We start from the raw sequence: 8,506 nt of genomic DNA on the forward strand, positions 1-8,506 counted from the left end.
TGGCAGCAGAAGAGGCAGGGGGGGGGTCGGTGGGTGAGGAGGGGGGTAGGAGCTGGGAGACGGGGAAGCAGGGAAACGGGAGAGAAACCACGGTGCTGCGAATAAAAGGCTGGGAGTGCGCTCACCGGACAGGGCAGCAGGCAGGAGCCTGGAGCTGTGGGGTGGGATGTGGGGAAGAGGAGGGAGGTGTCTCCTTAGAAAAGTCTTGGAGGTTGAGTGTATCCCCAACAGGGAAGGAGAGGGGATGGTCATTCAGACATAGGAAGTAGCAGCTGTTAAGAAACATAGTGTATCACTGCGTATTGATGGACATCAGAAGGATAATAAAAGAATACTATGGCCCTAACCGGTTTGGCTCAGTGGATAGAGCGTCGGCCTGCGGACTGAAGGGTCCCAGGTTCGATTCCGGTCAGGGGCATGTACCTTGGTTGCGGGCACATCCCCAGTGGGGAGTGTGCAGGAGGCAGCTGATCGATGTTTCTCTCTCATCGATGTTTCTAACTCTCTATCCCTCTCCCTTCCTCTCTGTAAAAAAATCAATAAAATATATTTAAAAAAGAGAATACTATGAACAGTTACATGCCCATGAATTTGACAACCTAAATGTACAAAGTGCAGGTGGCGGGAAACCAAAAAACTCAGAGAACAAAGTAAACTAAGAGATAGTTCATGTTCATGGTAAGGAAGACTCAATAGTTTTAAAATGCCAGTTCTTTCCAACTTGGTCTATAGATTCAACACAATCCCAGTTCAACGCCAGCAAGCTGTTTCTGTGCATATTAACAGATTGACCTTAACGTTCATATGGAGGGGAAACCCAGATGGCCAAGATAGCACTGAAGGGGAAGAACAGAGTTGGAAGACAGACACTACCTCACTCGAAGACACACTATAAAGCTACAGTAATCAGGAGAGGGTGTTGGTGAAAAAAATAAATAAATAAAAAAGACAAACAGGTGAAAGAAAAAGAATGAAGACCCCAGAAAGAAACCCACATCTGTAGAGACCGCCTGGGAACGGCCCCTGAGCTGTCGTCTGAATCCAGCCCTGGAAACATACCTTGCCAGAGTCAGGTGTGTTGTCAGCCTGACCTTCAGCTCAGGCGCCAGGGGGTGGGTTTCATGATCTAAATCCAGCCAAGCACCAGGAATAAACACAATGATCCAGGCCCACCCAGAAGTGACGATTACAAAGAAGCCACGAGAATGCACATCATCTCCTTTGTCTTGGGCTTCAGTAAAACTTCCTGGTATTTTGACGTATAAAATAAACACACTGTATCGGCTCTGGGTCCCTGTCTCTCCATCAGAGGACACTCTTTCTTTCATTTTCTCAATCCCCAGCCGCCCCTACTCCTCAGGAACCCCGCTCTCTAGCCGCGCTGGATGCGGAAAAGAGAGAAATATTTATACACATCGACATAATCAACTTCTCTTTTGCAAAATAATAAAGACAATATAATGGAGAAAATGGTCTTTTTAACAAATGAAACAATCGGAAACCCACCTGCAAAAAAATGATCTAGACACGCTCCTTACATCCTTCACGAAAGTTAACCTTAAACGGATCACACACCTAAATGTAAAACACAGGTATAAAACGCCTAGAAGACAACACAGGTGAAAAGCTAGATGGCCTTGCGTCCGCAATGATTTTCATCTACAACAACGGAAGTATGACTTATGGCTGGATGAGGGACTTAATTAAAATGTAAAACACACGGTGATCCCTGGGGCTCTGGGACTTGTGTCTGGAAGCCTGGCCAGCACTGACCTGGAGGGAGAACATGAGCAAAGTGGAGGATGGGGTCGGGTGAGGAAGGTAATATAACCCCAGAGTTCTACAAAGCTCTTCACTGTGCTAATGGGTATGCTGCATTTTCAAGAACATGAACATACTTGATGTTCAAAAGACCTTGGCACATCAAGCATAACCACACTCATTTTTTTAAGAAAAAGAAATGTAGCTTGGGAAGTTAAGTAGCTTTTGCAAAGCTGCCCTGTGCTTTTCTGCCACGCTCCAGCACCAGCAAATCGGCTGGGAGTTGCCATTTGAACGTCCATGTTTTCATCTGTTAATTTATGTTTTATTGGGCGATCTGGGCGAACTGAATCTTCCCACAGAGGGACTGAAGGGTCACCCGTTGACAAGAATCAAGTGTGTGGTTCATTCCTTGCCCGCAGGGTGGAAGGGAAAGTCTGAGTAAATGGTATCACCAGTGGCCCCAGGATCCCGCTACCATGACCTGTGGGAGAATATTGAGTTTAACAACAAGTCCAATAATCTCTCTGCATGAGCATGATACCAAGTCAGAAGCAAATGAATGCCAACCTGGGAAAGGATTGAGAAAGAAGGGGAAGGAGAAAAGAGGACGATGGTCTGGGAGTGAGAGCACCCAAGGGTGCTGGAAGCATAAACTGAGAAAGTTCAAGACTTCTCTGAGCTTTTGCTGTGTCGCCTGCAAAATGAGAGAACTAGCATTCCATGAGATCCACATGGAGAACCTCATGTATGTTATAGCTATAATGCACACAGGGGTCATCAACATCACCATCACCATCACCATCACCATCATTACCATTACTATCACTGTCATCATCATCATCACCACCATCACCACCATCACCATCATTTTCACCATTACCATCATCATCATCATCATCACCATCCTCACTGTCATCATCATCATCACCAGCACCAGCATCACCATCACTATCACTGTCATCATCATCACTGTCATCACCATCACCATTATCACTATCATTACCAGCATCATCACCATCATCACTGTCATCACCATCATCACCATCACCATTATCACCATCATTACCATCATCATCATCGTCATCACTGTCATCATCACCATCAGCATCATCAGCACCAGCACACAGGCTCGTGGCTGCTTTGCTGACACTGAACGGAGAACACTGCCCTGCCTTTTCCCGGTCCCCTTTCCTTCCAGTCTTGCTCTTAGTTGAGGTGAGATGTTTCAGAAAGGCTTCTGTGACCCCAAGACTTTAAAGTGCTCGTGGTCCAGGCAGTGAAGAGCTACTCGGTGAGGCATCACACTGTTAACAGCCAAATACCAGCTGTGCAGAAGGGAGCGCGCCTCCTCATTCAGGACGGCGGTGACGAGGACAGGCACACCTCACTTTAGAAAGGAAAGCCTTTCACAGCTGCCTCCCTGGGAACTGAGGGGGGTGCCCTCAGCCATGTCTCCAGGCAGCCGAGAGCCTCGCCCACACTCTGTAGTAGACACATGACAAGGAAGGAGGAAGGGGCCAAAGCAACGTTAAGCACAGGTGGATCCCCAGACACTGGTGCTGAGCGTGAGCTACGAGCCCAGGGGGAGTGTTTGCCCGGTGACGCTCAGACACCTGCGTGGCACTGGTGGGAGGCACAGCCACCTTCCGGCCACCCTCTGGCAGACGCGTGCGGTGAGGGCCTCTGGCGCCATAGGCTACGGTCATTTCACATTGCACTGGGTATGGACCGTGCCCGCCGCCCCCCACGGCATTTCTGTAGCTGCTGCTCTTCTGCAGTGAGCTCCGCTCAGAAATACTCACGACTTGCGATCTCGGTGCCAGGGAGCCGGGTGCGGAGCGTCCTCACGCTGATGGACCTCCCAGGGGTGCCAGCCTCCGGGATTGCAGAACGACGGCCGTGAGCGCGCATCTCCTGATGACTATCCGCCAGGGAACCGCTGGGCCAGAGAATTCAGTAGGTAAGCGCTGCGTCTGAAGTTTACAAAAATATCTAAAGACACTTAGAGAAATCCAGGAGGAGATATCTCTTTTAAAAAGAATTCAAGCACAGCCGGCGAGGCTCAGGGGTTGAGCATCGACCTATGAACCAGGAGGTCACGTTTCAATTCCCGGTCAGGGCCCAGGCCCAGGTTGTGGGCTTGATCCCCAGGAGGGGGCGTGCAGGAGGCAGCCGATCCATGATTCTCATCATTGATGTTTCTATCTCTCTCCCTCTCCCTTCCTCTCTGGAATCAATAAAAATATAAATTTTTAAAGTGAATTGCAGTTTACATTCGATATTATTGTGTAGTAGTTTCAGGTGTATGGCACAGTGTTCCAGAGTGTCCCCAGGACGGGTTATCTTAATAGTAATCCGAGCCCAGCCTTTGGTACCAGACACGATTCCCAGCAAACACAGAAGGAAGGGCAAAAGGTACCCAAATCCCCTGACGTTGGTTTATCAGGGAGAGATTAAGTCTGACTCACTTTTGCTCTTAAATGTCCACGCTTACAATGACCATCCTAAGATCTATTTTAGCAGCATCTGATGGGCCCACGAGTTCCCACACATTCTCTCGAGTGTCGTGTGTGTGACCTCACTTTAGAGACCTGTCTACCTTAAGAGAGTCTGGGAACTTAGCACTCGAGAACCGATCAATGGCGTGATCAGCGTGGGGGCCACGGGGGTCGTCCTCCGGTGCTGGATTCCAGGAAATGCGCGTTCCCAGGGGTGCCAGCCCCCGGGATTGCAGGAACGACGGCTGTGAGCGCGCATCTCCTGATGACTACCCGCCAGGGAACCGCTGGGCCAGAGAATTCAGTTGGTAAGTGCTGCGTCTGAAGTTTAAAAAAATATCTAAAGACACTTAGAGAAATCCAGGAGGAGATATCTCTTTTAAAAAGAATTCAAACACAGCCAGCGAGGCTCAGGGGTTGAGCATCGACCTATGAACCAGGAGGTCACGTTTCAATTCCCGGTCAGGGCCCAGGCCCAGGTTGTGGGCTTGATCCCCAGGAGGGGGCGTGCAGGAGGCAGCCGATCCATGATTCTCATCATTGATGTTTCTATCTCTCTCCCTCTCCCTTCCTCTCTGGAATCAATAAAAATATAAATTTTTAAAGTGAATTGCAGTTTACGTTCGATATTATTGTGTAGTAGTTTCAGGTGTATGGCACAGTGTTCCAGAGTGTCCCCAGGACGGGTTATCTTAATAGTAATCCGAGCCCAGCCTTTGGTACCAGACACGATTCCCAGCAAACACAGAAGGAAGGGCAAAAGGTACCCAAACCCCCTGACGTTGGTTTATCAGGGAGAGATTAAGTCTGACTCACTTTTGCTCTTAAATGTCCACGCTTACAATGACCATCCTAAGATCTATTTTAGCAGCACCTGATTGGCCCACGCGTTCCCACACATTCTCTCGAGTGTCCGTGTGTGACCTCACTTTAGAGACGTGCCTACCTTAAGAAAGTCTGGGAACTTAGCACTCGCGAACCGATTGGCGTGATCGCGTGGGGGCCACGGGGGTCGTCCTCCGGTGCTGGATTCCAGGAAATGCGCGCTGGGCCCTGAGGCCAAGGGGCTCTCAGTCACGCACCGCCCATCACCAGCCGAGCGACGCTGGGTAGACGGGGACCCTCCCCCTGGGGGCCTTGCTGTGCAGACTGAAGGGGCTGACCCTCCCCGGCCAGGGCTGCCACGCGGGGACGGGGCCTCAGCCGCCGTGGCTCTGTGAGCAAGAGACACTGCAAGCTGCCCAGGGCTCGGTCACCCAGGGGCCCATGTCCCGGGGACAGGGAGTGGAAGACCGATGTCACGTCCTCCAGGTCAGAGGCAGGCGGTGAGTCTTCGGCTGCCCTTGGACTGACCAGGCCCCGCTCCAGCTCCCTGTGCCCGGTCCCTATCTGCCGGGAGGAGATAAGCCGCCCCCTGGCCACGGGTTGGGGATTGGATGGTGCAGAAGGGAGATAACGCACGAACCCAGGGCCGGAGCTGCCCTCCCAGGGGCTCTTCCCATACAAATGCTTTCATCTCGGCCGCCCCTGGGGCAGAAAGTGAGGAAATATCACAATGAAGAAGAAGAGGAAAGAACGATGCCTGCCGATCCTTAAATAACCCGGAGCTGGTACGGGAGGAGCGGAGCGGCCTGGGTCCGGGAACAGCCAGAGCCCCGCGCCAGGAGCTGCTTCTCAAATATCGGCGCTGCCCTGCGGGGGCCGGGGGAGGAGAGGAGCGGATGGAGGCGATGGGAGCACATCGTCCTTCTATTAAGAAAGTCTGGGAACTTAGCACTCGCGAACCGATCAATGGCGCGATCAGCGTGGGGGCCACGGGGTCGTCCTCCGGTGCTGGATTCCAGGAAATGCGCGCTGGGCCTGAGGCCAAGGGGCTCTCAGTCACGCACCGCACATCACCAGCCGAGCGGGGCTGGGTAGACGGGGACCCTCCCTCTGGGGGCCTCGCTGTGCAGACTGAAGGGGCTGACCCTCCCCGGCCAGGGCTGCCACGCAGGGACGGGGCCTCAGCCGCCGTGGCTCTGTGAGCAAGAGACACTGCAAGCTGCCCAGGGCTCGGTCACCCAGGGGCCCATGTCCCGGGGACAGGGAGTGGAAGACCGATGTCACGTCCTCCAGGTCAGAGGCAGGCGGTGAGTCTCCGGCTGCCCTTGGACTGACCAGGCCCCGCTCCAGCTCCCTGTGCCCGGTCCCTATCTGCCGGGAGGAGATAAGCCGCCCCCTGGCCACGGGTTGGGGATTGGATGGTGCAGAAGGGAGATAACGCACGAACCCAGGGCCGGAGCTGCCCTCCCAGGGGCTCTTCCCATACAAATGCTTTCATCTCGGCCGCCCCTGGGGCAGAAAGTGAGGAAATATCACAATGAAGAAGAAGAGGAAAGAACGATGCCTGCCGATCCTTAAATAACCCGGAGCCGGTGCGGGAGGAGCGGAGCGGCCTGGGTCCGGGAACAGCCAGAGCCCCGCGCCAGGAGCTGCTTCTCAAATATCGGCGCTGCCCTGCGGGGGCCGGGGGAGGAGAGGAGCGGATGGAGGCGATGGGAGCACATCGTCCTTCTATCCCTCTGGCTCCGAGGCTCCAGGAACCACACCGTCCTCTGGGGAGCCCGTGCCAGGAGCTGCTGCCGCGGCGCGTCAGAACGGCCGCGCGTCAGAAAAGCTTATCTGCGGTTTTGTTTGATGCGTTTGCATAAATCTCATTTGCCGTAGGTGCTCCATTCAGAGTAAAGTCGGGGGAAGTAAATGGAACAGATGAGCCCGGGCAAACCTGGCGGTTGCTCGCGAGCAGTGTTTGATGATAGAGGCATAAACGCATAATGTGGTGTCATCTCTCCGAGCGCAATATGGCTCCCCATATGGAGCGCGCGCTGATCGGCCCGTGAAGCAGCGAAAATAAACAGAACAGATGCCCCCGGGAGAGCGTGTCTGCACCCACCCGGGTACCTGCTCGCTCTGGAGAAGTTTCTGCAAAGACTCCAGCTGGCACCGTCCCCGCCCCGGATCTCGGGAAGCCGCGGGGACCCGGAGGAGACCGAGCAGAGGCAGGGAGACGCTCCCGAGGCGGCGAGGGTCCCCGCAGAGCGGGCTGAACCCGACACGCAGCTCCCACGCGGGTCAGGGCAGGAGACACGGGTTCAAAGCCACGTCCCCGAGACCAGGTGAGTCCCTGAGCCTCGTCTCTTCATGGGGACGGCATAGGTATCACTGAGAATATGCAGGGAGGAGCCCTGGCTGGTGTGGCTCAGCAGGTAGAGCATCGACCTGTGGACCAAAGGGTCTCGGGTTCGATTCCGGTCAAGGGCATGTACCTCGGTTGCAGGCTCCGCCCTGCATATTCTCAGTGATATCTTCGCTGTTCCCATGAGGGCCCTGGTCGGGGCTCCTGCAGGAGGCAGCCAATGGATGGGTCTCTCTGACTTCTATGTCTCTCTCTTTCCCTCTCCCTTCCACGCTCCCTAAGATCAATGGGAAATGTCCTCGGGGAGGATTAATACCAACAACAGTGCAGGAGGGGGAGGGTCTGGGCAATGGGCTTGTCTAAGGGTCAAGACGGGGGGCCTGGGGGCCGCGACCTCATTTCACCAGGAGGTCAGACAGGTGAGAGCCGGGTGTCCTGGGTGAGAGCAGCTCGGGGGAGAAGCATGAGGGTCCCAAGGGCAGGGCAGCCTTGGACTCTGCACAGGTGACACAGGTGACACAGTCACAGGTAACAGCTGACACGGTGACACAGATGACATGTGACAGTCACAGGTAACAGCTGACACGGTGACACAGATGACATGTGACAGTCACAGGTAACAGCTGACACGGTGACACAGATGACATGTGACAGTCACAGGTAACAGCTGACACGGTGACACAGATGACATGTGACAGTCACAGGTAACAGCTGACACGGTGACACAGATGACATGTGACAGTCACAGGTAACAGCTGACACGGTGACACAGATGACATGTGACAGTCACAGGTAACAGCTGACACGGTGACACAGATGACATGTGACAGCTGGGCTGAGGCCCAGCCCCTGGCCTTCGGCTGCGAGTCCATGAAGCCGCACTGGCGACGGGTGAGCACAGAATCTCCCAGACCCTCCCCCTTGGCCACAGGAGCTTTCCGAGTCCCCGAGCGGCCCAGCTCTCCTGGCACCTCCCTCGGCCTCACCTGCCGCCTGGTGAGAAGCTGCGCTGGGCGCTCACGCACAGCCTAGTGCCTGCCAGACCCTGCACCTGCCGGGCCCCCTG

The sequence above is a fragment of the Myotis brandtii genome, unplaced genomic scaffold (assembly GCF_000412655.1).
Source record: "Myotis brandtii unplaced genomic scaffold, ASM41265v1 scaffold247, whole genome shotgun sequence".
In the NCBI taxonomy this organism is placed as follows: Eukaryota; Metazoa; Chordata; class Mammalia; order Chiroptera; family Vespertilionidae; genus Myotis; species Myotis brandtii.